The sequence below is a fragment of the Primulina eburnea genome, chromosome 1 (assembly GCF_022965805.1).
Source record: "Primulina eburnea isolate SZY01 chromosome 1, ASM2296580v1, whole genome shotgun sequence".
Taxonomy (NCBI): domain Eukaryota; kingdom Viridiplantae; phylum Streptophyta; class Magnoliopsida; order Lamiales; family Gesneriaceae; genus Primulina; species Primulina eburnea.
This window is the reverse complement of record NC_133101.1, coordinates 46,318,877-46,328,054: the sequence shown is the minus strand read 5'-3', so window position 1 is coordinate 46,328,054 and position 9,178 is coordinate 46,318,877. Positions and strand designations below refer to the sequence as shown.

General features: G+C 40.5%; 1 long non-coding RNA gene across 1 annotated transcript; it reads left to right on the top strand.

Moving 5' to 3' along the window:
- The first annotated feature begins 1,817 nt into the window (after positions 1–1,817).
- LOC140812215 (uncharacterized) lies at positions 1,818–8,921 on the top strand. Its single transcript, XR_012113626.1, has 2 exons — positions 1,818–2,188; positions 8,739–8,921. It is a non-coding gene; the product is annotated as an uncharacterized lncRNA (long non-coding RNA).
- Positions 8,922–9,178: the final 257 nt, after the last annotated feature.

Genomic DNA, 9,178 nt, shown 5'->3' with positions numbered 1-9,178 from the left:
TTCAATTTCAGGGTCGAACTGCTCAAGCTCCACGTCAAGTGATTTTGGCATGCACTGGACAAGATATCTATAACAGAATATGGAGTGTTAATTTAATAAAAATGAAACAATGCTAAAGAAAATAACTAAAAATAAAATTGTGAATTAACAGTCCCCGGCAACGGCGCCAAAAATTTGATCGAGCAAAACTTGCACTGTGGAATCCTCAATAAAAAAATGATTTTGTGTGCTCAAAAATTAATCGCAAGTTCACGATGTCAAGTAATAGTATAATGTACATGAGTATGAATATCGTTCCACTGGAGACTGTGCTTGACAATTGTTATTTTTAATTATAAATCTTTAACAACGAATATTGATTGGTTCTTTTATTACTACTATGATCAAATAAACACGCAAATAAAATTATTAAAGAATTGAATAATGAAATAGAATATCTAAAATGGTTGATTTAAACTTCAAAGAGAAATGAATTTGTTGGGAATATCGGTTCACCTATCACTCGTTAATTTATTAATTCGTTTGATATTGATTTTATGCTTCAGACAGGATTTCCTATTCAATTGAACACACTCTCTCGAGCTATGCCAAACTAATTCTACTCAATGAAGTAATTAAATGTCTTTAATTATTTATCCAGAGTGAATTGCATGTCGATTTGTGAAATCCCTTAGTTTTCGACCCTTAGGACTATGACTATCGGCGCGTATCCAATTTCATATATCTATGTAAATTGTAGATCCACGGATTATACTACTCGTTCCTATCACAAGTTATTCTCTTGAACTCACTCACAATATAAAAAACGTTGTTAAAGTTAGCTACGCTCTAACAACACGATAAAACAGTAGTATAATCAAGAATAACGCAACAATCAAAATGTGAATTAATTCAGATCAAAGTTCGGGGTAGGATCCCCTTAAATCCCAACAAATATGTAAAGTTAGCTACTCGAATTCATGTTCGAAATAAACAACACTACGTTTAAATGATAAAAACTAGATTAGAAATACTAGAATTGACGAAAAACACGAAGAGCGATGCCCGGAAATCTTCAAATCTTCAATCCAAGCACAAAATTCTCTCCAAAGCTTGTGGCGGCTCTCCAATGAAGTCTGAATACCTCCCTTTTCGTGCCCTACCCCCTTCCATATCCTCTCCATTCAGAATTAAGAATAGGAATCGTCCACAATTTTTTATAAAAATACAGGTGCGCTCGGGCGGACATAAGTTTACGCCTGTGCGGATGACTTTCGGGGATTCAGTATTTTCATTTTCTTTGATGTGCCCGGGCGGACATAAGTTTCCGTCCGGGCGGATGACTTGCGCAGATGTCGAATTTTTATCACCTTGGAGCGCCCGGGCGGATGGCAATGTGCGCCCGGGCGGATTGCTTTCGAATTTTTCTTTAAATTTTCTTTTTATTCTCGACTCACCTGTATTTTCACCAACTAAACTCATGAGTAACAAGAAACATAAATTATGCTAAAATAACACAAAATGCATGAAATCTAAATGATAAATGCAACACAATGTGACACAACATGATTCGCAAAAACGCGTAAAATCCACCTCTATCAATTATCTCTACCAAAAATTACGATATGATATGTTATGACAGAGCTCTATCGAGCAAAGCTTTTACGTATGATTTTCAGATATACACGTATTTATAATTACTCACGATACGATTTTCACGTTACGCTTTACGATACGATATTTTTATGTGGCATGCAATTTTATGGTATATTTACTTGTTATTCACGATATATTCATGCTGGGTCTTTAGACTCGCTAGAATTTATTGATGTAGGTACTGACGATGCAGAGGCTGAGGGCGGGGACCAGTGAGTTAGCTCGGATCGGCGGTGGTACGAAGCCGAGGACCTCACGTTTAGTTATTCAGTTTTATGTTCAAACTCTTGTTATAAATTTTATATATTTTAAGTTATTGTTTAAAACATTATTCAGTTTCCGCTGCTATGTTTATGTTAAACCGCTGGGTTATTTTACGAAAGTTTTTATACGTTGCAAGTTTATTTATTTAAAGAGAAATTTTTTAATAATTCCGCAAAAATTATGAATACGAAAATACGAGCTGTCACAGTTGGTATCAGAGCGATGTTTCTTGTAAAGGGTTGTACTTACTACTGATCTCGAGAAGCTCACGAAGTCACGTCTTCAGGCCGTAAGTCATACTTACACGTATTACATTTTTTTTAGCATGAAATAGTTTACCAGCATGTTCTCATGAAATATTTTATCAGTATGTTCTCATGAAAAATATTTTTTGTCAAGATTATGTTTCAGCAAATATATATTTAAATTTCAAGAAAATAGTAGAAATATTGCATGTTAGTTACGTAAGGATTTTACACGGTACAGTATGCCTCCTAGACGAGTTATTACCGATTGAGGGGTGCTGGAAGCGAGGCTGATGAGACTCAGAGCCGTTATGAGGATAGAGGTCCATTGCCACCTCCTCCACCACCTGATATGCATACCCAAATGAAGCCGGGTATGACTCAGTTCTTCGCACAATTCGCGGGGAACAATGCTGCAGCGGTAGCTAGGCTGCCTAGACCCGAGGCTATATGTGAGTGGTTCATGAGGATGAACCCGAAGGAGTTCATTGGGACATCTGATCCCATGGTTGCTGAGGGAAGGATTAAGTCCTTAGAGGTTACTTTCAGATTTATGGAGCTGGAGGATGTTGACAGGGTCCGCTGTGCGACCTATCTTTTTGGAGGAGACGCCCGTCTGTGGTGAGAGGGCGCATCTGTAGCTCTGGATCTAGCTACTCTCAGTTGGACGCGCTTTAGAGAGGTATTCTTCTCTAAGTATTTTACTGATGACGTGCGTTCGAGGTTGACCAGGGAGTTTATGACCCTGAGACAGGGTGACATGACTGTTACGGAGTTTATCAGTAAGTTCGAGAGGGGTTGTCACTTTGTACCCCTGATCGCGAACGACGAGGGTGCCAGACTTAGGCACTTCATGGATGAATTGCGGTCGATCTTGCACCGTGATGTTAGGGTTGCTGGCCCTACGACATATGATGTCGCTGTCTCTAGAGCTCTTACTGTAGAGCAGGATCAGAGAGATGTCGAGAATGACCGCCAGGGTAAGCGGCCATTTCAGGCGCCCCACTGCCCTCCTCACTAGCATAAGAGCCTTTCCATGGCCTATCGAGGAGCAGAGAGCAGGAGCAGCAGCAGTAGCAGCAGCAAGGACGTGTGGTCCCGAGGAGGCAGGAGTACCCGGTCTGTGCCAGGTGCACACGTCGCCATACCGGAACTTGCATGTATGGCTCTGGGAAGTATTTCAAGTGTGGCGGTACAGGCCATTTGCTAAAGGATTGTCCTCATGGGACATTGCCTACTCAGGGCAGAGTGTTTGCACTCCATGCAGCGGAGGCGAACCCAAGGACTATGCTCTTGACAAGTATCTTAAATCTTTAAGTTTTTATTTGGGAAAATTTTAGCATATTTAATTCGCATTTTGGGATTAATTGCTTTGAATTATTGGGTTATAAGATTTGAACTTAGAAATTGTGATAAGATTGCATGTTCTATTCGGGTCGTTTTGGGAATCTAAGTTAGAAGAACTTTAACCTTTGCATGTCTATAAGATTAATTCTGGTAAATTATTGGATTTAGATAGATGTTCCAACCTTTCATGAAGAATATTTATAGGCGGAGCTTCTACGAACGCCTTGATTGATTCAGGGGCCACTCATTCATTCATATCTGAGACATTTGCGAATTCCATCGAGGTCAAGACGATTGGATTGGATGTGGCGTATTCTGTGGTTATTCCATCTGGCGAGGAGATGGCAGCGACTAGCGTAGTACGAGACATAGAACTTGAGCTTCATGGAAATCTTGTCTATGCGGATTTGATCGTGCTGCCAATGCCGGAGTTTGATATTATCCTTGAGATGGATTGGTTGTACAAGAATAGAGTACTTATTGATTTTCAGCGGAGATCTGTTCTAGTCCGACCGCTTGGAAGGGAGCAGTTCCTATTTGAGCCTGACCGGTACTTTAATTTGCCTATCATGATGTCTTGTATTCAGGCTACGAAGCTCATGCATAGGGGTTGTCGAGCATTCATTGCGACCATTATATCTGTTCCCGAGGTCCCCAGCCAGTCAGTTGCAGATGTCCCAGTTGTCATGGAATTTTCAGACGTTTTTCCCGATGACGTCTCTGGTAGACCACCGATACGACATGTAGAGTTTTCGATCGATCTTATGCTAGGTACCGCGCCTATCTCTAAGGCGCCATACAGATTAGCACCGTCAGAGATGGTTGGGCTCAAGAAACCGTTTCAGGAGCTTCTTGACAAGGAGTTTATTCGCCCGAGTTTCTCTCCATGGGGCGTGCCTGTCTTATTCGTGAAGAAGAAAGACGGATCTATGAGGCTTTGCATTGACTACCGAGAGTTGAACATGGTTACAGTGAAGAATAAATACCCACTTCCGAGGATCGAGGATTTGTTTGATCAGTTGTAGGGAGCCTCAGTATTCTCCAAGATAGATTTGCGTTCCGGATAACACCAGTTGAGGGTGAAAGACGCCGATACTTCTAAGACTGCTTTTAGGACTCGTTATGGGCACTTCGAGTTCCTTGTGATGCCGTTCGGTTTGACGAATTCGCCGGCGATCTTCATGGATCTCATTAATCGTGTATTTCAGCCGTTTCTTGATCAGTTCGTTATTGTATTCATAGACGACATTCTCGTCTACTCAAAGAGTCAAGAGGATCACAACAGGCATCTGACCGCAATATTGCAAACGTTGCAGAGGCACAAGTTGTTCGCTAAGTTCAGCAAGTGCGAGTTCTGGTTGGAGAAAGTGGCATTCCTAGGCTACATCATATCTAGCCGTGGCATTGAGGTAGACCCAGCGAAGGTTGCGACGGTCAGAGATTGGGAGGTTCCGCAGAGTGCATCAGAGATCCGTAGTTTCCTAGATCTAGCAGGATACTATCGGAAGTTTATTCGGGGTTTCTCCTCTATTGCTGTTCCACTCATGTCATTGACTAAGAAGAATGCTAAGTACGTGTGGAGCGATGAGTGCCAGAAGAGCTTCGATTCTTTGAAGCAAGCTTTTATTTCAGCGCCGATCTTGTCCATGCCTTCTGGGCCCAGAGATTTTGTATTGTATACCGATGCTTCGAAGCTCGGTCTAGTCGCAGTGTTGATGCAGCATGGGAAAGTAATAGCGTATGTTTCTCGTCAGTTGAAGATCCACGAGAAGAACTACCCTACTCATGATCTTGAGTTAGCTGCTGTAGTATTTGCCTTGAAGATTTGGAGGCATTATCTATACGGAGAGAAGTGTCAGATCTTTACCGACCACAAGAGCCTCAAGTACTTCTTTACGCAGAAAGAGTTGAATATACGTCAGAGGCGTTGGTTGGAGTTAGTCAAGGATTATGACTGTGACATTAGCTACCATCCTGGTAAAGTTAATGTAGTAGCGGATGCTTTGAGCCGAAAAGTCGCAGTAATGGCTCATTTGACAGTTCAGAGGCCTCTTCAGAGTGAGATTCAGAGATTTGATCTAGAGATTTATACTCAAGGTAGAGTTCTCCGTCTATCTACCTTGGCGATTAAGTCTTCTTTATTAGACCGTATTCGCAGCGGTCAGTCATTTGATGAGCAGTTGGCGAAGTGGAGGCAAAGAGATGAGGCGAAGGGCAGTGTTTTGTACACAGTGAGTGATGGCATTGTTCGTTATCGAGATAGAATATGGGTTCCTAGCAGCGATTCTATTCGAACAGACATATTAGTTGAGGCCCATATGTCCCCATACTCTATTCATCATGGGAGTACGAAGATGTACAAGGATCTGCAGATGTTATATTGGTGCCTGGTATGAAGAGAAAGATCCGGAGATTTGTATCCGAGTGTTTGACTTGTCAACTTGTGAAAGCTGAACATCAGAGACCAGCCGGCTTACTCAAGCCAGTTCCCATTCCCGAGTGGAAGTGGGAGAACATTAACATGGATTTCGTGGTTGGTTTACCGAAGTCGGCTAGAGGTTCGAATGCTATATGGGTGATTGTTGATCGTCTTACCAAGTCAGCGCATTTCTTGCCTATTAAGACGACTTTCTCCATGATTCAGTATGCCGAGTTATATATCCGTGAGATAGTCCGATTGCACGGTATCCCAGTCTCTATTGTTTCTGACAGAGATCCGAGATTCACTTCCTCATTTTGGAAGAGTCTGCATTCAGCGATGGGTACGAGGTTGTTGTTTAGCACATCTTTTCATCCTCAGACAGATGGTTAGTCAGAGAGAGTTATTCAGATCTTGGAGGATGTTCTCCGTGCTTGTGTCATCGATTTCTCAAGGAGCTGGGAATCGAAGTTGCCATTAGTGGAATTTACCTATAACAACAGATTTAAGTCATATATAGGTATGGCTCCTTATGAAGCACTGTACGGAGGGAAGTGTAGATCACTTATTCATTGGGATGAAGTAGCCGAGAGATCAGAGTTAGGACCAGAGATCGTTCAGCAGACTGCTGATCTAGTAGTCGTAATCCGTGACAGGATGAGGACTGCTCAGAGTCGACAGAAGAGTTATGCCGGCCGGAGGAGGAGAGATCTAGAGTTTGTCGTTGGCGACCATGTTTTTGTGAAGATAGCACCGATGAAGGGTGTCACGAGATTCGGAAAGAAGGGGAATCTTAGTCCGAGGTTCATCGGACCATTTGAGATCATCGACAGAGTTGGAACATTAGCATATCGTGTTGCTATTCCGCCGACTCTGGCCGGAGTACACAATGTGTTCCATGTGTCGATGTTGAGGAAGTATTTAGCGAACCCTTCTCATGTGTTGAACTTTGAGCCGTTGCAGTTTTCTCCGAACTTGTCTTATGAAGAGAGACCAGTGCAGATCTTAGACCGTAAGTAAAAGAAGCTTCAAAACAAGGTGATCAAATCAGTGAAGGTCAAGTGGCTTAATCATTCTGATGAGGAAGCTACATGGGAGTCAGAGTCAGAGATATGGAGTCGCTTTCCATATTTATTCGGTGAGTTCTAATTTCGAGGACGAAATTTTATTTAAGGGAGGGAGTCTGCTGAAATTTTATTTAAGGGAGGGAGTCTGCTGAATTTTATTTATTCGGTGAGTTCTAATTTCGAGGACGAAATTTTATTTTAATAAAATAATTTATTTTAATGAAATCAAGTGGATTTAAGTCTACTTTAATTAATTAATCACCAATTTAATTGTAGGCTTCTTAATTCATCAAGATTATGCTTCATTAACCTTTTAATCAAGCTTATCTAGCCTAGGATTCTACTTAGAAAACTTAAACAAATCCTACACTAATTGACAGCCTACTCTCGGTCATATTCTACTCCACACAATCCCAACTTGACACCATTTAACTTCCCCAACAACAAGAAAACAAATGACAACTTTTCAACATGCACGTCCCCCCAACTTGACATCAATTACTCACCCATGCACCACCTTATTTGACCACAAGCCTTCACCACCTTCTTCATTCTCCCTAGCACGAAATATTAGAGATTTAGAAGCTCCCATTCTCACCCAAGACAACAACAATAGCAAGGTGTCTTCATTTCCGTTGTTGTGTCTCCCGATCCGACGTATCGTGCTGTTTATTGTAAAAAAAAAAACAACCTAAGGTATGTATATACGTTTCTTTCTCTTCAATCAAGTCATGTATTTATTTTTAAACATCACATATACATGATTTTATTAGAAAAACCAAAATAGGACATCAACCATGCACAAAAAGAGCGTATCGTGCTGTTTATTGTAAAAAAAACAACCTAAGGTATGTATATACGTTGGCTTTTAGCCTCTAGCCTTAGACTGGACAGTACCTTATTGAGCTAGCAAGGTCATGGTTTTGGCCGTTCGTGATTTGGTTAAGTTTAGAGGTCATACGATAATTTACGGTGCAATATACCAAAGTGATTCTCGAAAGAGCGTTTCATGATTTTGGCCTCCATGAACAATTTTCGTGTATTACAGCCCTTGGTATTTATTTTTAAGTATTTTAGGTGTATTTTAATCATGACTAAATGATTGTTTGATGTTGGTTCGGGTTGGTACGAAGTCATGGTTAGATACTAAGTTTGTTGGGCGTAATTGTCTTGTTTTTAGTTCGATTACGAGATTTTGGTCAAGTTGAGATTGTTTGCATGTGTCTCATGTTAGAATTAAGTCGCAGTGAGCCTGGGAATGATCCAACTCAATTGGTAAATTAAAACAGGATAATAATTATATTACGTGCTTAAAAATAGAAAATGTTTATTTTGAGATATATGCGATTTGTCTTGCGGCCACCTTACGCTTATGGGATTGCTTCACCCGGTGACTTACGACCGGTTTACGATTATGTATGGGTACAAATATCCAGTCCAAGGGCTGGGATGATCTCTACCGCCCAGTATACTGTGGTTTAGTCTGATCAGACGTGCATGTTATGTTATGGGCCACTTGCGTAGAAACATTATCTCTACCAAAAATTACGATATGATATGTTATGACGGAGCTCTATCGAGCAAAGCTTTTACGTATGATTTTTAGATATACACGTATTTATAATTACTCACGATACGATTTTCACGTTACGCTTTACGATACGATATTTTTACGTTGCATGCGATTTTATGATATATTTACTTATTATTCACGATATATGCATGTTGGGTCTTTAGACTCACTAGACTTGATTGATGTAGGTACTGACGATGCAGAGGCTGAGGGCGGGGACCAGTGAGTTAGCTCGGATCGGCGGTAGTACGAACTCGAGGACCTCACGTTTAGTCATTCAGTTTTATGTTCAAACTCTTGTTATAACTTTTATATATTTTAAGTTATTGTTTAAAACATTATTCAGTTTCCGCTGCTATGTTTATGTTAAACCGCTGGGTTATTTAACGAAAGTTTTTATACGTTGCAAGTTTATTTATTTAAAGGGAAATTTTTTAATAATTCCACAAAAATTATGAATACGAAAATACGGGCCGTCACAACTAGAAAAAAAAATTTTCTCCCAATTTTTCGGCCATGTATTAAACTCCATAAAAATATTTTTATAAATATTTTACCCTTTTAAAATAAAACATCCACCAACTAGCATTATAAAAATCAAGTGAGATAGTCATAAAAATGAAAGCAT